The sequence below is a fragment of the Sphaerodactylus townsendi genome, linkage group LG07 (assembly GCF_021028975.2).
Source record: "Sphaerodactylus townsendi isolate TG3544 linkage group LG07, MPM_Stown_v2.3, whole genome shotgun sequence".
Classification (NCBI taxonomy): Eukaryota; Metazoa; Chordata; class Lepidosauria; order Squamata; family Sphaerodactylidae; genus Sphaerodactylus; species Sphaerodactylus townsendi.
The window spans coordinates 42,631,334-42,656,166 of NC_059431.1; the positions used below are offsets into that span (position 1 = coordinate 42,631,334).

General features: G+C 44.8%; 1 long non-coding RNA gene across 2 annotated transcripts in view; it reads left to right on the forward strand.

Annotated features, from left to right (window-relative positions):
* The first annotated feature begins 284 nt into the window (after window positions 1–284).
* The window catches only part of LOC125436447, a 71,181-nt gene continuing 46,632 nt past the window's right edge, over window positions 285–24,833 (forward strand). For both annotated transcript variants that reach the window (XR_007245057.1, XR_007245059.1), the window contains exon 1: window positions 285–720. This is a non-coding gene — a long non-coding RNA (uncharacterized LOC125436447). The remainder of the gene's footprint in view (window positions 721–24,833) is intronic.

Below are 24,833 nucleotides of genomic sequence, written 5' to 3' on the forward strand. Positions count from 1 at the left end.
GACAATGACACCTCCCCCCACTTCACCAGACTGTTTCATTCCACCATCCAGTTCAGTGGTGGTGGCAGGTAGTGGCATAGCAGGCAGGAGATCTCCCACTTTAAGCAAGATTATGATAAGCCTACTTTTCCTTCTATTCCTGTATACCCTGGCAATGGCTATGTAGAGACAGGTTGTTCCTTGTACTGGGCTGCTATCCAAACTGCAGCAGCTCTTTGGCTCACAGTTCTGAAAAGCAGCACCACACAAAATGCGGATGTTTCTGAGAAAAAACATAAAAATGACTGCACTAGCAGGATCAGGAGAAGAAGCAACAAGACCGCAAGAAACAAGAAAGAAACCAGCGCCAGATATTCAGATCTATCCCTCTACCTCATTTTAACATCTGGATGGAAAAAATGCTAACCAAAATATTTGTATGATTTGAATGAGTCACTGCATTCTTTTTTCATTAATGAGACAGCTAGAGTATCCGCTTTGAAGCAGCATTAGTAAAGTTGTATTACATTTTTCTATGGCTGGTCCTTCTCCCAGAGGGTGTGATTCTGAGCTGTTGAAATCAAAGGGGGTTCTGCACAAGGCACTAATGGGATATGGATTGTACCCTAACTACTTTTTTTCTTGGACTTCCCTGGACTTTTGAATAATGGTATCACATCTTTGCCTCAAGGGCCAGTTGCTGAATAATTTCCGGCTTATTAAGATAGTCAGGAAAAGAAGGTAAGCAGGTCTCTAGTTTAATGTTGCCCTATTTTTTGTCATTAACAGTGTTTGACACATTCAGATCTTCCCCATACTTCCACATTATTTTCTGTTGCAAAGACTCCTCAGCTTTCAAACTCCTGCTGTTTTCTCTGTTCTGTCAGCTAATTAAATACACAAATCTGTGAGAAAGGCCCAGTTAAATTCTCCTTGCTAACAAAGCAGATTTCTCAGTAGGCCCAATGTCATATACATTCTGAGATGTCTTGTGAAGCCTCTTCATGAGTAAAATGTTTAGCTACCTTTGTGCCACTTGAGGTTTGTGAATGTCCAGAATTGCAAGAAAGGGACTAAAGACATAGGAAGACATGCCCAAAACAATTGGTAAAAACACCTTTAAGACTAACTAAAATGACATAACACAACGTGCAAGCTTTTTCATTCTTCAGAACTCTTCAGCAAGATGGACATTCAAAAACCAGAAGTGGAAAAGGGAAAAAAATCTTGTGTCATTCGCACTCATTTGACGCTTATTCAGAATTGTGATAATATGTGTATTTGCTTGCAAGTAACTGCTTTCAACTAAATATACATTGGTTCAATCCCCATATTAATTAACTTATGCTGAATTTAACTGAATAAAGCAAAGTGTTATGAAAAGGATATGGAAAGATATTCTGAATCATTTTTATCAAGAATAAAGAGCTATTTTGGAAATGAACTTCTGTTTCAGTCTTAATTAAAAAATAAATCTACACATATTTCTAGGTACATATGCTGAAGAACCAAATGCAGTGCTATCCAAAGAATACATACAGCATTAGAAATCTGGTGGTTTAAATTTCTAAAGTGTTATGATCCATTTTTTCTCAAAATGAGAATCTGAGTGCTACCTGTGTGATCACTACTGTATCTTTAAAAATAGGCCTTCATTATATCTTAATCTTGTGCAATTGTATGAGAAGGAAAATATGGAGTTTCCCAAATTCAATTTTTTTCTGATTCATAAACTATTATTGCTTGAGGTGGCGGGCAGATATGGAATGGTATGGCATATACCTGTATCTTTCAAGACCTCTTGCTGTGGTCACTCTAAGTTGGTTGCACTTTGACAGTACATACTTACATATATTTATCGGGGCCTTTGCAATCATTTATATGCCATGGTACTTCAATAATGCCTTCATTCTTATCAACCTGATACTTCATGCTGGCTTTTTTGCCTTCTTTTACTTTTCCTCTTTCTACATGATGATCACTTGACCAAATCATGTCAGGTTTCTTCTTTCCTCCTATTGCATGGTGGGACAGAGGCACTATTAGTATGCAATCCTAAACACCCTCCCAAACCTACTGACTTCAACTTATACATACCCTCCCAAACCTACTGACTTGAATCAATTTAGAACATTGTAGCTCTTTTTAGAAATGCCCTTTAAATTCCCCTTCTCCCCTTCTTCTATATTTTACAAATCTCTGTCTGGGGGAGGGGGGCACGACCAGGGGACAACTTATTTTTGCACCATTGCAACCCTAACCCTAACCCCGCCCCCCCCAAAAAACAATCCTTTGTAATCTGTGCTATACTGTCCTTGCCGTGGAAATGACCACCATCTATCACAGGAATGGCTGAGGTTATTATAATGGGTGTTGGTAAGTATTCATTTAAATATTTTCCCCTGATCTTTCTGACATATGATTTCAAAATCACAAAACTGTACAGTTTTCTTTACAATATGAATAATGTAAACCTTTCCAAGCTTTACCCCAATATTACCCCATTTTATGTTAGCACTGTACCAGCTTCCAGGCCGGACTGCCAAGCATTACAGCATATCCATACTACAGCGTCCAGGTTTCCTGGGGGAAATGGCAGCTTCAGAGGGTGTACACAATACACTGTGGCCCACTGTGATCCCTCCGTTTCCCAAATTTCACCCTCTCTTAAACACCACCATAAAATCCTCAGGAATTTCCTAAGCCAGAGTTGGCAACAAGTCTTCATTATGTGTTGAATCCAGATAATCTCTCAAATGCAAGCAAAACTATGAAACTGTTCACAGGCTGATTCATAAGGATGCTGAAATCTGCATTTCCTTTTAAACCATTCTGCTCTGACCTGTATCTGTGCTTCCAAGTATTTCAAAGGAAAAAGTTACACAAAACATGTTGTATGAAGCTGTAATTAACCAGTAGGTTAATTACTTAATCAGTAACTGGACTTCAAAAGAACAATAATGCCTAACATGTGAATTACCGTATATACTCGTGTATAAGTCGACCCGCATATAAGTCGAGGCACCTAATTTTACCACAGAAAACTGGGAAAACTTATTGACTCACATATAAGTCGAAGGTGGGAAATGCAGCAGCTACTGGTAAATTTCAAAAATAAAAATAGATACCAATAAAATTACATTAATTGAGGCATCAGTAGGTTAAATGTTTTTGAATATTTATTTAAAAAAACAGTAAACTAGCTCTGTAAGTGGAAAAGAGGGTCAACAAAAACAATATGGTCTCAACAATAACTTTAAAAGTACAAAAACCTTAGCTCAATCAGCAACCAAGCTAAAACACAAGAGTTACAATCCTTCAAAACTGGATTTTTGGTCAGGGGAGGAATGTTTATGTTAACAGTACCAACATTTCTGAGTATCTTTAGGAGACCCTCCTGATGATACCACCCAGGTTTGGTTTAGGGTTAAAGTTGTGAAATTAAATTACCTTGGTCAAGCGTAAGAAACCCAGGCAGAAGGCAGCGGAGATAACATCTAGTGGAGATAAGCCAGCAGCGGAGACGGAGGTCCGATGTTCCTAGAATCTCGATCTGCGGACACAGCACCTTTGTATTACTCTCCAGTGAAGGAGGGAGGACCAGAAATTCGGGAGAGCAGGAGGAGTCGGAGATCATCAGGTGATACATGATCTCATCTGACTCACGTCTTGGGAGAAAATGCAGCGTCTGAGCCTGAAATCACCTGGGGGCAAGATCATTGTCCCTAAGCCCGGTGGTGAGCCAGACAGTTCCACGACCTGTGACTCCTTAGAGGGATGAGAATTGGGGTGCGATGCACAACGGCAAGGCCGCCCAGGTCCGTTGGCGTGCTAGCGTTCTGACACTGCACCTGGTGGCAGTGCACTACTATCTCCTCGCACATTTTGCAAAGCGGGGGGCGAAGTACTGAGAGGCGATTTAAAGGGGCGCTTGTCTCCTCACGATAGGCCCATGGTCAAAGCTGACCAAGCAGCATTGCAACATTAGAACGGATTGCGGGGTAGGGAAATCACGAGGGGTTTCCTACACGTTACAGGCAATATTAGACAGCATTGAGCGAAACAAGATCCGATAACAAGGCATACAATTAAACCAATGCAGGAGCTGTACAATAGCACTCAACCATCCTCCCGGCAGCCAGCTCAGGGCTGACCACCAATGGGGCAAAGCATCATACTTCCAGATTAGATACAACTTCTTGCAGCTCCGCTTTCGTAGCTGGATCAACTGGGAATTATCAGAAAGATTAAAACAACACATATTATAGTACATTCCCACAACCAAGGTGATGCAACAACAACAAATAATCCAATAGCTGACGCGATTGTCTGGGGTGCAGCAGCCCGAAGTTCCTGCTGCTTTCGGAGGCCAGGGCATCCAGGCGGTGGAGATAGGATTGATGGACCCATGCAGAGCCAGCAGCCAGCAATAGTCTTAACATTGTAGGAAGCAGGTCAGGGACCCCACTAGGGGAAGTTGCGAGGGAAGCCGAACTCCGCTTGGAGACGTGCAGCTCCGACAGGAAGTCGAGGAGCAGGCGGAGGCGGCGGCTGGCGTCGGGCTCCCGAGGTGGAGCCACCTGGGAGTGGGACAATGGTGAAGCTGACTGGAGGCAGCAAGAGTTCCGGCAGAAATTGGCGGGGATGTGGATTCGCGTCCACTCTCCCGCAGGTGAACAGCCCCTGGGGAGCAGGATGTTTCGAACGGAGATGTCCTCATGTGTGTACGGATTCCAGCTAGCCCGAGCCCGGCCAGGCGGGCGAATTACGGTTCCCGTTCGCCCGGTGATGCAGGCGCGGAGTGTTGGACTTCGTGGTTAGCGACGTCTTGGTGACAGGGGAAAGCCAGCGGGTTTGGGCAGCCCGGGTCCCCAGTGAAGCTCGCAGAGTACCTGATGGACGAAGGGGCTCAGCCCAGACTCCGCTCCAGAAGTCTCAGGCTTACAGGCGGGGAGCAGGCAGGAGCTTAGCGGCTCCGACTCCTGGAGTAGCCCAGGCAGAAAGATGAGACGTTGGCAGCGGCAGCAAACTGCTCCCAGATGTTGGTCTGGTGGCTTCGTCCGGGGGGTGGCGTCGCCATGACAGGAGGCAACAGAGCAGGCAAAGGATGGTGGTTGCTGAGTTGGTGGTGATGTCGCCAAAGAAGGCTGGGGTTCTCGGGTGTCGGGGTGGTCTTGCTGGCGCAGCGGCGCTGGGAGCCTGGCTGGTGAAATTCGCCTTAGCGTCTCCCAGGTCATCCAGTTAACTGGGCGTTGGCGGCAGCGTTCCTGTCGAGATAAGCTGGGCGGGATCCTCTCTAGAGATCGTTCCATCTCTGGGATGGGGTGTAGTTTCCTCCTGGCGCCATTCCATGGGTGGGCCTCAATAGAGTGTCAGGTCCACGGGAACCTGGGAGAAAGGGACTGAAACATACCCCCCTTTCCCCAGGTTGGGGCTGGTCCCGCCAGGCTCAGTTCTAAGCGGATGGTGGAGGTGGGGCCGAGTTAGTGTTTATATTTAGTATGGGAAGGAAGAAGGCTTGTTTTGCAGCCTGTGAAAGGTTGCTGTCTACAACCCTCCACCGGGGCACTTCCCCTCTCCCTCTTTCTTTAATTGTTCGCCAGGGAGGGCAGGAGGTAGGCGGCCCTGGTGAGAGTAGCTTCAGGCGTCATCAGGGTGCGTCAGGCGAGGTCCGAGCCTGGGGGGGGGGAGGGAACAGGCGAGTCCTAGAGTTGTGGGTATGCATGCTAATCAGCAACACAAAGGGGCTTTGGAAGAGCACCTTTAGGGGGGATGGGTGCATCGAGAATGGAGCAATCAGGCGATTGAGGCCATTCCCTTGCACACACAAGGAGAGGGGGGTTTTCTTTAAAGGGAGTTACACTTACGTGACCTTGGTGTGGCTAATGCAGGAGGCTGGATGGTGCTAAATTTTTTGTGATCCGAATTATCTGGTGCAGCCACATGAGAACCGCTCACTGAAATGACCTGCCGATGAGGCGGAATAAGTCAGAAAGAGCCGGAGAGCAACCTTGTTGGGGTTGCCCAAACCGGTTTATGGGTGAATTTGGTGCAGCAGCACCTAACAGGGCCTGTCCTGACAGTGCCTGCGGTATCAGGATGGGCCCAGATTTTACTAATCAGGGAGGGCCAGTCAGCCATTGGCCCTCCATGCCTAATTCCCGAAAAACAGAAGGAAAAGGGGAGGGAAACAGATTTCCTGTGGAAGTGGGAGGCAACCCGGAGAACACGGTGGAATCAATGATCCGTGGCGGCTTTACCCATCCCAGACCAGAGTCGTTTTAAGCCTGACTCATGGGTCTCTTCCCAGAGATTGACATGGATGTATACGAGCGATGGGGACTGTGAAACTGCCTTTCGAGTCCTGGGCGGCTGTTGACCGTGGCGGTCTCCGTCTTGCCCGGTTTGTCTCCCCACCCCCCCAGATGTGCGGGCAAACTGCGGTCGGCCACACTGGTGAACCCTCGGCTACTCTGATGGCAGTGCTTTATCAAGCGGTGTCCACCAGGCCCTTGAACTTACATCCCCTTCTATAGGCAGAGCCAGGGCTGGGCTGAGAGCTCCCGATAAGCGTCTCCACCGCTTCACCCGGCAGTGGCGTGGGCCTCTTGCCATGTTGGCTGCTGGGGCTCGTAGCCTTTGTGGGTCGGCAGCGGGCAGCGTGTAGAACAGAAAGAATCAGCTGGCGCCCAGCTGGCTCAGCCAGGCAGCTCCTGTGGGATGTTGTCCAGACCTGGAGGTGGATGGGTCCTTGGAGTGCGTGGAGTGATCACTCGAGACGATGAGCAGTCCCTGCTCAGCCCGACATAGAAGGCCTTTGGCACTAACCCAGTGTCCCAGTAGGGATGGGCTGGAATCATACTACTGGGTTGGGGCGACAAGAACCTCGTGGGGAACCCAAGGAGGCAGGGCTGGCCTTGCATTGGCCGAGATGCCACGAAGAGGGGAGTGGTTTTGGCAGGGGCCTTGGCATTTGAGTTTGCTCTAGTACTCTCCTCCTTGGTCCTGGGCTGGGGAGACGCCGGGCGGGAGTTTCCAAGCGAACGTCGTCTCTCAGTGGAAGCCAGCACAGCTTAGCGTGGGCACGGGTTTTGGTAGCCTTCTCTCCTCCTGAGGGAGGACCCTCCTCCATCGGGGTTGTAAGCCCCGCGGGCACCCTACACTCCCTTCCCAGTGTCAGGAGTCTGCAGTTCAGCAGTCATCTGAGAGACCGTCTCCCGCCCGATTGAAGTGCTGCGGCCGAGGAGAGCTAGCAGTGGGCGGAGGATCCAATGTCCTGGCAGGCTTTAGCATGTCGGCCAGTTCCGATTTTTGCCTGAGCCCGTGATTGCCCTGCGGCCTCCATGCGACGTTTACTCACTGCGAGGCATGAGGAGCTTCGCTTTGGAGCCTCCCTGTATCTACCTGCCTCTTGGCTTCCTGGAGCCAGCCTGTTCACAAATTCAGCATAGGGCTCTTGGGGTTTCTGCAGGATGGAGGAAACTCTGTGGGATTGGCTGGCGGCATTGGGGACTTTGTCGTACCTTATGACTCAGAAGGCGACCGTAGGGTAGCCTCAAGCAGGACAATCTGATCGTTAAGGGTTGGCAAAGCATCGAAGCCGTGGCTGGCTGGCGGTGTAGAAGCGCCCGCCAAAGGAGTCGCTGACTCTATTTGAAGCTTATTACTGGCGGAACTCACTTTCAGACCTAAATTACGCGGGGAGCTCAGAACTGTCACGAAGGTGGTTCCAGTCATCTGGAACCATTAGGTGGTTCCTTGCGATGGCCAGCATGCCTCTCCGTGGGGGCTAGTGACTCCGTCCCGCGTCTAACTGCGAACTCGGTAAGGATATTATAGCTCAGAGGCGTTCGACCAGCCGAACTATGCCATCCTCTTGGTATCCTGTGAAGTGGATGGGGCACAATCACAAGAATATCGGCATGCGTCTTCCGTCAGGGTTTCCTTCTTCTGCAGATGCGTGGCTAATGCGGCTCTGAGAAAGTTTCGAAACAGCATGTCACGATGGCGCCGGCCAGTGCAGTGGCCGGAGAAAATGAAGCCGAACAGGAGGCTGACTGAGCAGCAGGAGAGTTAGATGGGTGAAGAGGCGAGGGGCAGAAGGGAGGACAGTCCAATTTAGTGGATAGAGAAAATTCCGGGGTTGAAGTGAAGGTGAAAGTGAAAGGAGGCTGACCTACAGCAGGGAACCCGTGGAGTCTGCAAGGCTGATGGCGACAAAACATTGTCTCCACGTCAGTAGCAGCGACATTGGCGGGCTCTGTGTGTGAAGAGTCGCCCGATGTTTCCCAGTCCTTAAGATTCAATGTCCCCCCTCTGGGTACCATATGGACACTGAGCTTCCAATCTCCTCTCAACCAATTTGCGCAGCTCCCTTCTCTTCACCCGGGGACCCTGCATTTACGTTAGCGCCTTCAGCTTCGTCAGCGTGCTTGTGGTAAGCCCTACTTTTGCAAGCTCCCATACTCACCGGTGTTCGTCGGACGAGAGTGTCTAGGGCCAGCGTGTCTCTGGATCGCCGATCCAGAGGACAGAAGCGATACCAGCAGGAGGTCAGATGCGCCGATCCAGCGGACTTGGTATGGTACCCCAAGCGAAAAAGGGTGGAGGTTCAGGGGATTCGAGTTTGGCACCAGCTTGTAGTCGACCGCAGCGGTCAGCCTGAAACCCGGAGCGAGGCCTTGGAGATAACATCTGGTGGGGGTCGCCAGCAGCGGGAGACCCGAGTCCGTGTTCCTACTTGAATCTCCCGTCACACCGGTTCCCTAGCACCTTTTATTATTTACTCTATCGAGCGTGAAGGAGGAGGAGGACTGGGGAAGTTCAGGCGGGAGAGTGAGGAAGTCATCAGGTGATACATGATCTCATCTGGCTACGTCTTGGAGAAGCGTGCAGCGTCTGAGCCTAATCCTCACCTGGGGGCAAGATCATTGTCCCTGCGCCCGGTGATTGAGCCAGACAGTTCACGACCTGTGACTCATGGGGGGATGAGGAGTAGGAGTGCGATACAACCAGCAGAAGCCACCCAGGTCCGTTGGCGTGCCAACGTTCTACTACGGCACTGCCTGGTCGGCAGTGCACTACTACAAAAGTTATGGACCCTCAAAAGGGTAGCCCCATCTACTATGAGCTTCCATTGGAAACAATAGGGGATGGGAGCACCCACTTTGGGAATCCATAACTTTGGACCCTCTGAACCAAACATCACCAAACCTGGCTGGCATCAGCAAGAGATTATCCTGATGATACCACCCAGGTTCTGTGAAGTTTGGTTCAAGGGGTCCAAAGTTATGGGCCCTCAAATGTACCCCCATCTACTATCAGCTCCCATTGGAAACAATGGGGGATGGGGGCACCCTCTTTGGGGGTCCATAACTTTGGATCCCCTGAACCAAACTTTACCCAACTTGGACGGTATCATCAGCAGAGTCTCTTGAAAAATCCATGAAATGTTGGTGCTGCTAGCCTAAAAAGTGTGCCCCCTGGTGGCCAACAAAATAAAAACCCTAAAATATTTTTTAAAATACATTTCACTCCCATATAAGTCGAGGGGGGCTTTTTAGCACAACAAATGTGCTGAAAAAGATTACTTATATGCAAGTATATATGGTACCCACCTGATCCACAGTTCATTTAAACTATACAGCTGCATTTTTGTCATTCTAATTCCATTAAATTCTCTGGAATTAACTAAAGTTTCCTTTACATAATGTCACAGCCACAGAGGAGGCACTCTCCTAGAATACAATTGTGCATGGCTGCAAGAGACATGAGAACAATATAACTCCTTGGACAAGGCAGGTTTCCCCATCAGATTGGCATCATTTCACAGAGAGTATCAAATGGCTGCACCATTCACACAGTTTGCAGCCATGAATGACTGCACTACCAGAAAGATGAAGGTGTATGTGAAGACAGTCTAATAGTACACCATGGATAACACTTTCCCCACTGAATAGACATGAAAAGGATTCTTAGTAAGTTTGCTTAGAATTGCTCTCTTAAACCCTCTTAAATTCAGGTAACAAAACATGCATTTTCCCTAAAACAGGACCATGTGGCATGTTCCAAATGCAGCAATCTGGATTAAAAGATAATTGTCTTTCCAAACCATGCCAGTTCCTCCTTTCCTGTGTTCAAATTCGGCACACTGCTAATAGGAAGAAAGTTACTATTTCCTATTAAGTTCTGCCCCAGATTTTAAAAATGAATTGCTAATTCTTTTTGGTTTACTTATATCCAGTCAGTTACAGACGCCATGAACAAAATAACATTTCAAGTTATATTGGAGTACCTAATGAATTACAGACCTCTTGATTAATGACACCAGCTTAGCATCACATGAACAGAATATGAAATGTAAAAGAGTACAGTGGTTAGGGGCGAGAAATGGTCTATCTGCTTGGTGTGTTTTCTCCAGTGAGACAGGTCAGACACATGCAAGCTGATCTTTTTTTATTACCTTCTTCTGTTCATACAGTGGTATATTTTTTGGGGTGCTGTGTGGTTTCTGGGCTGTATGGCCGTGTTCTAGCAGCATTCTCTCCTGACATTTCGCCTGCATTTTTTATTTTACAAGTGTACTTTGCCATCTTGGGCTGATGCTCAGTATCAGAATCTTTATCATTCAAATGGCTTGCTGCAGATTCTGCTGAAGTGTCAGTCCTGAGTGCCGACTGTGGCAGCCAGTAAACCTCAATCTCCTAGCCTGGCATGTGGAGTAGAAGAGGGTGTGGAGAGATGGAGTAGGAAAAGCTGAAAGAATACGACATTGGTCAGAGCCATCATCAAATAAGTAAGTGGCAATGGAGTATCTATCATAAAGCCACTGGTGAATTGCAGTTGATGAAAGACATACTTCACCCAACTGTACTGGAGTTTATGTATTTTACTAACCTTATTTCATTGGGCTGAAGCCACTGAGTTTTATGAGACTCCCAATCTTGCTCCAGTCTGAAATAAATTCCTTGTAAGTTTTATATCAGAGCTTGACAATAGCTTTTGGGCCAAACATACACTCCAACTGACTGATATTTCTCTCTGTTACTTAGGAGCCTAAGATGGTACTTAGCTGTTTGGTGACAAAGGAGGTAGATATAGGACTTATCAGTATTCTCCTTTGTTATATCCTTGACAATGTTTTATTGGATGGCTGCTTGGAAATTTGTAGAAGGAGGGAATCAGGAAACTGGCTTGCTACAGCAGGGTAGCAGCAGCTTAGTCCCACCTTACTTTTCCCTTTTCCTGCAGATATTTAACCTGGCAAGCTAATCAGCTTGGTAGATCTGGATAAAGCCCCTTCTGCACATGCAGAATAATGCACTTTCAATCCACTTTCAATGCACTTTGCAGTTGGATTTTACTGTGCAGAATGGCAAAATCCACTTGCAAACAATTGTGAAAGTGGATTGAAAGTGCATTATTCTGCATGTGCGGAAGGGGCCTAAGCACAGATTTGCACATTTTTGTTTGTACACTAAGTTTGTTGCAATCTGGAACTCTTTTCTTTTCTGATGTAATTTGAGAGTGTTATTATTATTTTTAAATACCAACCTCCACTTAACAGCCCTATTTATAGCTGTTGTCCTGGTGAAAGCACCACAAGGTGCTTCATGGAAAGATTTCGCTACAGTCTCAACCAACTCATCCTTCTCATCTGCACATGAGAAGATAAACATACTAAACTTCTGGACTCTCCACTTTGGGTTCTGGAGTCTTGGTTGCCCTTCTGAACTCCATATGTGGATAAGGTCCAAAGAATGAATTTTGGTACAGCTAAATGCTTAGATGTACCTACAGGGGAGTGCCCTCTTATTATAATAAAGGGAAGGGAGAGAGGAGGGAGGGGGCCTGACATGTGGTTGTGGCCCGCCCACCCTGCTTTCTCTCTGGGAAATACAGCAGCTTTAAAATACCTAAATAAATATATTGTTGGCAGTCATCCATGTTTGCCTTTTCCTCTTTGCCTGGTAGAAAATTGAATCTGTGGCTTTTTTGTATGGGTTGCCTCAGCAATGATAACCTTGGTAGATATTATTCAGTCCACATGTTTGATTAATGGACATCATGAAACTGTAGGTGACAGTAGGTGTGATCCAGAGAAAAAGGGCATATATACACATAGTTTCCTACCATACTGATGGGTGCTGTCAACTTGAAAAGCACCAATTGTTTACTGATTTGGGGTGCAATCGCAATTCCTAACCTGGGAATGGGAATTGTGTTCAGTTCCCTGTTCACGATTTATGTTTGTTTCTGTGTGTACTGTGTGTTTTGTTTTAGAAAAATCTTTTGAAAGTTTCCATTCATCATGTACAGGACTCTCTCTCTTTCACAGCTAGTATGCCTTACATTACTTACAACACCCTGTGAGGTGGGTGGGGCTGAGAGAGGTCCGAAAAGCTGTGACTAGCCCAAGGTCACCCAGCTGGTGTGTGTGGGAGTGCACAGGCTAATCTGAATTCCCCAGATAAGCCTCCACAGCTCAAGCAGCAGAGCAGGGAATCAAACCCGGTTCCTCCAGATTAGAGTGCACCTGCTCTTAACCACTACGCCACATTGAAAGTGATGCTGTTTCACGGTGGAGGATAATCCACTCCAAAACAGCATCACTTTCAATGTTGTTTAACTGGGGACCCCAGATTCTCCCTTTAAGGTGGATTTAAAAGGAGAATTTGGGCTCTCTAGTTTAAACACCATTGAATGTGATGCTGTTTGGGGGTGGATTCCAGCATCACAGCGGCTGCCAGGGGGTGTGGGTGTATGCAAAACTCAGATGTTGCACTGGGCTCCATTTTCCCTCTATGCCTCTGCCCAGAGGGGAGGGCAGAAGGAACTGCCAGCTGCTGGCTGGAAGTCCAGCTGGTGGGGGGCAGAGGAGGGCAGGGTGGGGGAGTCTGCCGTCCCTGGCCTTGGAGAGCTGCTTTTATAAGCACTAGATTGGGGGTGGGACTTGGGGAGGCATGGCCATTCCCTAGGGGAGGGTGGGGGTGTGACCCCACCCCCAAACCACCCCCATAGAAAATCTATACCTACATCCCTGCTGGCAAATATAGAACATTTAGGATTGTATAGTGACTAAACTCTACAGTTCCACAGTATACTCAATGGCATGTACTTTTACAAAGCTCAAGTAGTGAAGTTCAAAGAGGCTCTAACTTTCCTACCCCCTAATAGGGCTATGTACCTCAGCATTAGTGAGCTGCAATAAAATGCTATGCCTGCTACTGAGGCAGCTCAGATAGAGCAGAGAAGAAATTAGGGTCCAGCTACTTCCAGCTACTTACAATGTGGGAACAAATTGCAAGCTTCAGATTCTATTAAAGCTACATTATTTAACTACCCATAATAGCATTTGACAAAATGAATTATGGCTGTTGCTGCTGGTAAATGGTCTCCTTTTACATGGCACCGGATGGTAGCCAGTTGCACTTTTACAATAGCGACAACAATCTGCTTTAGCAGATAATAGAATAACCCACTTTAAAAGCACTTGTGTGTGCTAAAAATAAAATGCTTGTCAAGAGAACAAGCTACAACAACCTGGCTGTCCCTTGAACAAGTTACAACATTGTTTTATTTTGTAGTATAGATGGGACTTTTCCTGTATGGTATATCGAGACTGGAAGGTCAAGGTACCATCTGTACAGCACAATAAGATTGTGTTGTAACTGAGTCCCTTGGTACAGATGTATTTGTAGTAAAGTGGAACCTTCAATGCACTGACTGCTACAGATCACATTTCCTCTGTTCTCTTTCTTCATGCTTACGCGCACACAGAGAGATACAGACACACACATGCAATGTGCCCTGACGAGGTCTCTAGAGAATCATACTTTCCCACTTACTGTAATAGGAAGTGCTTTGATTTAATGACAAACTCATTATCTGTCAAAATCAGGAGATCTAAAGAATCACAGTTAACTTTCTGCAAGTAATCCAAAGTGGGGGTGGGGGGGGTGGGCAAAGAAAGTGAGCAAGCCAGCTCATTACTCTCAGCAGGCAGTTGGGAAAGAGATTTTATTAGTTTTCTCAGGGAGAAGAGGAAGAAGAAGAATGGAGCCATAGAAACACAGAAAGTAAGGATGGCGGTTTTGTACTAGTTGGGGAAAAGCTATCTAAATGGCCTTATTCTTGTATGGCAGCAGCACAGCATTATTTCTCATATATTTTATTCTGCTGTTGCACCAAATTGTTCATCCTCTGCTTTATCCTCACAATAGATGCGGGTAAGGCTGAGATAGATTGACTGGGAAAAGCTCGATGTCAACTAAATAAATAATAAGACTCATGGCTGAGTTATGATTTGAACCCATGTCTGCCCAGGAGTCCTAATCTAACACTGTAATCACTGTATATACTGGTCTGGAACATTGCTTCTAGATAGGAGGAATGAACAAATGAATAAGATACAAAGCAAAAAAGAACTAAGCCCCCAGTATGGAATCTAAAATCCAAGCTTCTCCATGAATTCACCCAGAAGGAAAAGTTATTTTGGTTCTGTCTATTTGTTATTCTATTTCTAGACATTGCTATTTCTGAAGTTTAAAATGAAGAGGATTTTTTTTAAAGAAAATGGTTACCTGAGCTGATAAGACCACCAGTGAAGCATGGCATTAGAATTTGTTCCATGATTCCTGTCAGAAATGTATTCAACTCTAGGGCTAAAAAGGTTCTTTGCTCTGACAACTGTTCTGAGAACACAGTTCATTTTCTGGTAGTTAGTAAACCAGTAGATTCTTCTCCATCGACTGTTCCATTCTACTAGGTGTTCCTAGAATATTTCTAGATGAAACAGAACTACAAGCCAAGATGTGGCTGGTAAGTTCTAATCACTGTTCAAGAAGCAGACTTCTCCAATGTCTCTGTCTTCCTCAGTATGTCTGTATACCTGGATATTGACTTAAGAAAATCCAAATGGAAACCCCTTTTTCTTTAATGTTTTTAATACAACTAAAATGAACAGCAAGTTTTTAATCCCTGAAAACTTTTGGAAATTATTGTTGTTCCATGTCTCTGTCACAGCTGAATGAACTGAGGTCAGTAAAAGGGGCAGCAAGGGAAGATAGCAACTCAACATATAATCTGGCAGGGGTTTCCACTCAGAAGAGGTGTCAGGTGTCCCTGTAAAGTTTTATCTCAGTAGCCATGTTGTATGCCATGGAAGGCCAGTCAGCCAGCAGGCTACTTCATAGGCAGTTGACTGGAGATAGAGGCAAACTTGTTTTCACAACAGAACTAAACTAGACAAAATGTGAGAGATGTATATAATGAGGAAAAATGTGAATGTTTAGACTAATGGTTAATGTTTAGACAAATTCAAGCCTGCAAGTAGCAGAAACTCATAACCTTGAGCCAGGGGTATACCTGCCAGAAGGACATGTGGGGTCCCCGGGCACCACTCTTTTGATCATGTGGGGGGCACAAAATTGCCCCCCACACCCCTCTGGCAAAGCTGCAAATTTCTCCACAGTCGCTGCTGGCCTGTGCTAAGTCAGACCCATCAAGCAAGGAACGTGGAGCTGTGCCGCCTTAAAGGTGCAGGAGGCACCATTGCTGCAACCGCCATCCCTCCTCCCCTCCCCTCCTGGCACACAAGCAGGGGGGTGGAAAAGTCTGGTTTTTCCTTGGGCGTCATTTTCTTCTGGTACACCTCTGCCTTGAGCTGTCTTTACCTACATAAAGTTAAGCTGCTGTTGCTTACAGATTTCATGTTTAAAATAATCATAAATGGTAGGTATTTCCCACAGGTACCATTTATTTTAAATAAGTGCTTATATAGAAGTATGGAATGAAGGGCTACAAAGGAAAATCTGTATCCATTGATCCAGGCAAAACTGAAGTGTAACATGTAGCACTTTTTTAATCAGCTTCAGATTATATGCTACCTAAAGCTTTCTTTTGAAAGTCATTGATCCCATGAAGGTTTTGTTGGTGTAGAAAATGTTAGCAGAGTAAAGTATCACAGTTGCTGCTGGTTAGCGTAAATAAACTTTACTAAAAAAAACAGAACAGAAGCGTAAAATAGTAGAAAACAATAAAACTGTCCTCTCTAATCTTAGTTTCAGTGCTGCATTGTGAGAAGGTGTGACTCCAACTGACTTAGAACAAAGAAGTTTACAACTTCCCTCCAAGTGTGTGCAGGGGCGGAGCGAGGGGGAACTACGTCTGGGGCACATGTGTACCCTACACCCCCACCCCACCCCCACCACGCCCCGGAATGCCCCCCAAACACCCAGCCATGCCCCCGGCACTCCCCAACCACACACCCCCAGTGTGTGCCCGGGGCATTGCACCCCCCCCCATTGGCACTACACCACTGAGGGTGTGTGTGCTTAGAAACACATTGTTTATGTCAATATATTGATTAGCTAATGACAATCAATAGATCACTTCATTAATGCAGGTAACTAGTTACTCGACGCCTCATTCGCTATGCTAATCTAGGTAATGTTTACTAACTAACAGCATCATTAATATGACTGAAGAGCTGAAATTTGCACATACATCCTCTAATGATCTTCACATAATAACTGACTGAAAACTTAAATTGGTCCAAAATGTGGCAACCAAGTTGCTGGTGAAGGCTGGATCCAGAGATTATATCAGTCTGCACTGCCTGTCTATTTGTTACTGGGCATAATTCAAAGAAACTTTAAAGCCTCTAAACAGCTTAGGACCAGGCTACCTGAGCTGCTTTCTCCCATATTGTCCTGCTTATCAGTTAGGGTCATCACCTCAGTGAGTGGAAGCCAGAGGAGGGCCTTCACAGTGTTGGTATCCCATCTGTGAATGTCCTTCTTTAAGCTACCTGATGCCAACTCTGTTAGCATATAAATGCTAGACTAAAACTTTTGATTCATACAAATTTGTAACTATTTTTTTCCCCTTTTAACTATCCCAATCCTAGCAGTTTTTTCCTACCTGTTGGTGCTTTCACAGCCACCCTTTAAGTACATTTTATGCTGCTGGTTTTTAATGACTGCTGTTTCTAACACATACATGGTTTTACTATGAAGAAATTACTTTTAGTGACTTTTTCTTAGTAGTTCTACTGATTTATTTTTATGTGATTATTTAGTGTTTTATTTTTTGCATGCAGCCTATAAATGTGCTTAATCACTTAATTAGAGATGCCAACAATTTCTTCAATAAAGCATAGTGAAGATTTTGCCACATTTTTCAATGCTGACCGGTACAAGTAGAATTTTCTAGCTAAATGCTGTTGTACTGAGATTATATCAACAACCTGATTTATGTCATTTATTTGGAAGCAACCGCCATAGATATGTATGGGAAGTTGTTCAGACCAGGATTGTGAATGAAGTTACAGATTTATCATCAAATTTTTAGATGAGGTTTTTGATGTTCCTGAAATTTACCACTCACAATCACAGTCCTTTTTCATGATGGTTGCTTTTTACAATATTAATTAACAGCTATATAACAGTTCTACTGCTGCAGCAGCTCTCTTTCCACACCTTCTATTAATTTCAAGGAAATCTCAAGATGAGCCTATCCCCTCTGAATGCACTATTAGAATCTGAACAAGAGGTAGACCAAAAGCACAAGTTTCAAGTGGGACATTCCAAGGTTGAAACAATTCCTTCAGGGCAAACTCATCTATGGTCCTTCTGATTTCATAGCAAAAAGTTTTTTTTTAAGCTGACTTTTTTTTTTGCTGAGAAACTTTTCCAGAGCAGCAGAAATCTAGTGCTCAGAACTGGGATGGGATCATTTGGGGTTTCCATTTTTGTAATGAAATATACTTCTAGAAATTAGCAAGACACAGAGCCTCATCCTCCCCTGGCATTTAAGTAATTGAACCATCTTAAGTGTTTCTAATAGAAGAAGTGGGTTATAAGGTATGTCATTAAATGTAAGGGTAATTTGTTCAGTTTCTCCCTGAAGGGTTTTTATGAAGGGACATTCTCACAGCATGTGTAAAGAACCAGTTGGCCACAGACCACTCTTTCCTTAGGTAACAAAGGTGTCCTTTTGAATTAAAGCTGTTTCACACTATGCAGGAAAGGATACATTTGTGGTATACCCACCTCATATTCCCAGAATAAACTCAGTAACCTTTGGAACTGAGAAGTGTGTTGTTGTGATGTAGCAAACTTAAGCCAGGAACTGCAAGTGGCCACAGGTCCTTAGTAAATGTTGAAGATTAGCTGAAAATGTCTTCCTTTGAAACTGTACCATAAACAATGAAGAAAATTGAACCCAATCAGAAATACAGACAAGCAAATTTAATGCATAGCAATAAAATGACAATGAAGGCTATGAAGCTGGGTGTATTAAAGCTGTCTACTCTTGTGCAGCCCGCAACCATTTAGGGCTGGTGGGATCCAAAAATTTTAGTAACAGGTTCCCATAGTGGTGGGATTCAAACAGTGGCATAGCGCCAATGGGACTGGGCAGGGCACAACGGGGGCGTAGCCAGGCATTCCGGGGGTGGGGCATTGCTGGGCGGGGCTGTGGCAAGGACGTAGCCACTGCGCCGGTCCTTGGGCGGGAAACGAATGCACGCAGGCGTAGGCTGCCACGCACGCCGGTGCACCTCCTGCTGGACTGCTTCAAGTTCTGCGCGCTACTGCTGAGGAGCGGAGGAGGGGCGTAATTAAGGCAAAAATCACGTGGCAAAATCACCAATTAGTAACCCCCTCTCGACATACATAAATAATTAGTAACCTACTCTCGGGAACCTGTGAGAACCTGCTGGATCCCACCTCTGCTTGCACTGCTCTAGCAGCTAGAGATGTGTAACAACAACTACAAATGAGCCCCAAATACATCAACATAGCAATGTATCATTCCCAGGGAGACTTATGCCCATTAGAAGTGACTGAAGATAGAATGTGATCTCTGGTCACTCTTTAAAAAATCCTTGTTTCATGCAGTCTGCATCCCTTTGTCAGCTATCTTTTCAAGTTTCAACACTGTCCATGTTACTTCTGGCGAAATTTGTTTAGGTGTTTAACCCATGCAAAAACTCAATCGGGCTAAGTAGCACTTGGAAGATTCTCTAGCGTTGACTTGGTCCATCTTATTTCTGGCTTGTAGATTTATATCCTTCTTCCATTCCTCTACTGTCTCTGGAGTGGATTTTCTGAGCATAGCTGAATGTCTGATTTGTGACCCTTTCAGAACGATTCCATCTCCCCCTGTTCCTGCTTCCACCTTATTGATAGTTTAAACCTCATTTTCAATCTTTTGCTCATGATCCAAAGAAGTGAAAATATAATTATAAATGGAATAGAAGTGTCTCTCTTCAAAAGCAAGTACTGTTGCCGCAGTTGGGAGACACCATAAATGAAGTTCCCATTGCGCATGTGGTTCTGTTGCTGTATGCATACTGTTCCTTTGGAGTATAGCCTGTGGCTGAAGCTTGAGTTAACAGATTGCCTTCCTTTAAAATTGTATCTTATTCCAGAATGTCACAGCTTCATAAAGCATAATAGGATCTATAGAATATGTTTAAGAAAAGTACAGGCCTATATACAAGAGATAACCCTGCTCTGGCTAAATTATTATATTAAATTTCGCCCCTGTATTGGCTGCACACCTCAGCAAATAAATGAAATCTCCATCACCATACTTCGGTAACTGCAAGCTAAACGCTGAATGATTTTGCTTGCATATGTGTACATTCAGTGTCCCCTTTTATCATTACAGTCTTAAATTCCAGGGGACGTCACAGGATCTTTCTCTCTGGTCCGTTGGAAAGCCAGTTTAAGAAAGTCACAAAACTCATGGCAGGGTAATATTAATTTAAAAATGACAGATTTGTTGCATAAGGTGAACATGCTAGTATTGATTGAGATAAAATGGTATCCTACACAACATGAATCATGTAGCAACCAACCTGAGCATAACCTGAAAAGTGACTTCTATAAGATACAAATGAAAAAAAAGTTCAAATGACTGAAAGCTTTAAAAAAATGGTGAAATTCTACAAGAAAGAATAATAACCGACCCCTTCCGTTCGCAGCCTGGGGGTCCACCTGGATTCGTCTCTTTCAGTGGAGACCCAGGTGGCCCATGTAACCCGGGTTGCGTTCTTCCATCTACGTCAGGCCCGGCGTCTGGCCCCCTTCCTCTCCCAGGCGGATCTGGCCACTGTGATCCATGCAACGGTCACCTCCAGACTAGACTATTGCAACTTGCTCTACGCGGGCCTTCCCTTGCAGCTGATCCAGAAACTTAAACTGGTCCAGCATGCGGCGGCTGGCCTGCTTACGGGTAGTGCTATTAGAGATCATATCCTACCTGTGCTGCACTGCTTGCACTGGCTTCCGGTTGAATTCCGGATAGTCTTCAAGGTTCTGGTTTTAACCTTTAAGGCCTTACGCGGTCTGGGACCCTCGTATCTGCAGGGCTGTCTGGCCCCATATGTCCCATCTCGGCCTCTGCGGTCAGCAGAGGCCAATTTGCTGGTGACCCCTGGCCCCTCCATGATGCGGCTGGCCTCCACCCGGGCCAGGGCCTTCACAGCCCTGGCCCCTGCCTGGTGGAATGCTCTCCCTCCAGCTGTCCGGGCCCTCCGGGACCTTAATGAATTCCGCAGGGCCTGTAAGACTGAGCTTTTCCCCCGGGCTTTTGGAGAGACCAGCCGCTGATTGGTACCCCCTCCTCCTCCCCTCCCCCCTTTTTAATTTAACAATCTGGGGCTCTGTTGTTCCCTTTTAGAGGGAGTTTTGATTACTGGATGCCATCCATTTTTCTGAGCTGCTGCTGTTGTTTTTTATGATTACATATTGTATTTTAAAGTGTATTATCATCTTTTATGATGTAACTATTGCTTGTTGTAAACCACCCTGAGCCCTTAGGGGGAGGGCGGTGTATAAATTCAATAATAAATAAAATAAAATAAAATAAAATAATGTATTTGCATATGTCCTCAATATTATCTCAGGAATTAGGATTCTGTTATTCTTTACAAGGTTTCCTGAGGTAACATATGAAACACTGTAAATATCAAGACACACAATACACATAACCTTTATTTGGCATAAAAATAAATATAAAAATAGAAATATATGGATATTAAAAACAAGATCAAGTTCTCTTCTGTTGTTCTTAAGTATGTGTAGCAATCACTTGCAGAAGAAATATCAAGACATTTGCCAATCACTTCTAGATTTCCTTGGCTAAGCACCCGTAATAGGCCAAGGCCCATCCACATGTAGCTACTTTTGGGGGCCGGGATTCTTTTTTCTTCTTCTTTTTTTGCTGTCAATGCACAGTTGATTTATGGCAACTCCATGGGGTTTCCAAGGCAAACTATACTCAGACATGGTTTGCAATAGTCTGCCTCTGCCTCATAATCCTAGATTTCCTGGATGGTCTCCCACCCAAATATTAACCAGAGTCGACCCTCCTTCTCTTCCAAGATCTCTCAAGATTGGACTACCCTGGGCTGGATTAGGGATTTTTTTTGTGGTACACTAAAGTTATGTTAAGATACAGCACAGAAAAGCTTGTCCCTTTCTCCTGCTAGGGTTATTTTTATACATAGCAAAAAAATACATGCAATGTATTCCCATGCTGTGGGCAGCTTTAGCCAATCCTGTACCATTACAGTATGTTGCATTTCCCAGATATATAAATCTTGGTATTATAAAATGCTTTTTATGTGTTAGTGAAACAATAATAGATGGGACTGTTCTAAAATTACTGCTAAATATTAGATTTTCATTTCTGAATGGTGATGCAACAGGCCAAGCATTATGTGAACTGGGAAAGTGTCTTCTTCTCCCCCTTCCCCAACAAAGCCTACAAATAGTTTTGTGCTACCTACTGAACTGAACTCAAGCTGTTTTGCTCTTCACCTGTGACCCAGAAGAATCACCCTCCTGCTCTCTCTCCATTGCAACAGCAATAACTGCACAATTTTGCACTCACTGTAATCACTCAAACCATAGGTGTGCATGAGGAGTAGCCAGGGCCTGAAGTAGATGACAGAATACCAGTAGGCAATTAAAAAAGCCATTCCCTGTTTATTTTTCTGCAAGATATGCAAAGCAAAGAAAGTTTGAGTCTGCTGAAACCTACTTAGTTTCTTTCATGGGAGCATTAATTTTCCTCCCCTATGACCAGCAGAGAGTTGCCAATTTCCAGGCAGGGCTTGAAGATCTCCTGGAATTTCAATTTATCTTCAGATGGTAGAAATCAGTTCTCCTGGAGAAAATGGCTGCTTTGGAGAGTGGACATTGTACCCCACTGAAGTTCCTCCCCTCTTCAAACCCCACCATCCTCAGATTCAACCCCCAAATCTCTAGGAATTTCCCAACCCAGAATAAGCAAACCTAGACCAGAATGGCTTCTGAGATTTTATGGGGCTTAACTGACACATATCTTTGCAGTGATAAGAATTAGAATCTTCATATTTTAAAATGGAAATGAAGATATTTGCACCAAATTTTGGTGCACGGTGTGTTTTCTTAATTTCACTACAAATTTGTCCCTTCCCCACTACCTCACTGATTTTTTTATATGCATGGCAATTGATTCACGTGAACAGCTTATTACTTATAATAAGTAATTAAACCCATATGCCCAAGGAACAGTTTAAAACATTTTCAATCCAGCTGTTATTTCATATGCACTCATTTACCGATTTACAGCTCCATCCATACCATTTACTTTTGCCTAGTCTGTGGCTGTTCGTGCACAGCACAATTACACCAAGATTGAGCTGGGATCATATATACCTGGGCTATTTTACCCTAGTTTCGGCATACACACAGTTCCCTGCTTCTGCCCAGAGTTAGTAATGCTCCAGTTTGCTCTGCATGATCCGGACTTCTGTATTTCCTTTGGAAGCATTTCTGAACATGCCCATTGTCCCATGATCCAATTGGCTGTTGCTTTTGAGTGGCAGCTTGAATGGATGTCAGGTAGGGAGATCAGCCAGCTGGGTGGGAACAATACACTTGGTCTGCCCCCGATTGGTGTTTTTGTGTATGTGCTGTGGGAATGGAAGAAATTGATCTGTGTTTTTAATGGTTTTAAATAAAATTTTGCTGTCAGAGAGAGAAAACTAGTGAATAGGTCTGCTAATTGATTTAAAATAAGGCTTGTACTGAGGAAAATAGACCAAGTGATTGTTCTGATTGGCTGTTGCATTTGAGTGGCAGCTGCAAGCACCTGTGAGCTTGCCCAGTATCCCGTGTTCTGATTGGCTTCTGTTTTTGAGTGGCAGCTTGAATGAACGTTAGACGGGGAGATCAGCCGGCTGGGCGTGAAAAATAAACTGGTCCTGCTCATGATTGGTTTTTGCACAAGCAGTGTCCCACCGGAATTTTTTAAAAGACCTCCAGACTGATGATTTTTGAAAATCCCGGGGTAAGGTAAATATCATGGGGGGACACCAGGGCAGACCCTGTGCAGCTTCAGTAGCCATGTGGAATTCCTGGCTGCACAGGAATATTTTCTGTGCTCACGCGAGGATATTTTGACCATATAAAAATGGTCTGCATTATCTTTATGATATGACTGAGTTATATGACTGTTCTTGAAACAAGCAGTTGCTACATGCTTCTTCCTCATCATTATCACATAGTGATACTTTCATGAATGCATCTTCTATTATGTCAAAGACATTACAGAATTAATTACAAGGAATAATATAGAAAGAAACTTGGAAATAATTAACAAACAAACCCAAAAGGAGAAAATACAGCACCCGTGGACTGGCCATGTTACTTACTGTGTGTCTTATTTGCTTGCCTATGATACCAGGTGCAATTTACAGAAGTAATCATTAAGTAGATTTCAAGAAAAAACATATCATTAATAAGTTACAGCTGCAAAACTGGTTTAAATGAAACCAATGATATTTACTTGGGTGTAATTCTACTTTGTGTGTTGTGCTTTCTGGTTTATACCACTTGGAGGTTGGCAATGATGGAGTTTACTACACAGAGAAGTGGCTAACACATTGATAAAAGGATAAAAGGAAAATATTTATCGGGATCAACATTTAGGATAGGAAAGATTAAAATATAGCATGCCGCTATCTTGCTAGCTAGGAAGAGTCTCTGCAACTGACTTCTAAGAAGAAGAAGCATAACAGACCTGAAAGTATCTGTCTACGGACAGACAAGAGGTGACACAAAAGGATGGAGGGGTCACTAACTTTACAGCCCTTTCATGCTGACCACTTGCTAGTCCCCTGTTGGGTTCTCTTCTCCATTCCTTTTCACATTAGACATTTGTCAAACCCTGGATTATGATCTAAATCAGACTCTGTAACTTGAAGCTTAAGTAGCCTTTATTGGGAGATACATGGGTAAGAGGGGGAAAGCTAGTCCTGCCAGAACCTTCAAACAACCACAGTATATCAAACCCTGTTCCTCCTCCCCCTTTCTAGCCCATAATACTATCCCACACTGCAGAAGTCACAAAGATCAGGAATGCAGAATGAACTCAAGGTCAGAAGAGAAAGTATTTAGCTGTGAGAGTCTCTTCTCAAGAAAACGAAAGTATTTTGGCCATCTCAGTACAGCTCCCCTCCCCCCTGATGCTCCTCTGCTGGTTACCAGGCTCCAGCCTGAAATTCTGCTGCCCTTAAGGCCTCCCCCCCACCCCCCACCCCCCGTGGCTGGTCAGGATAAGAGCGGTGGAAAGCCTTTATTAATTTATCGCTTCTCAGCCTTTGGGCTAAGAAAGTATTCTCTATGTAATTTTGGGGCCCGCACATGACTGGCATCAACCCATTCATTACAACCAGGGGAAAAGTGAGTCCAAGACACTAGGTATTGCAAATGCTTGCTGTGGAGGCAGGAGTCCAAGATGGCTTCCACCACATGGTGCAATTTGCCTTAAAGTGGAGGTGGACCATCTCTTCG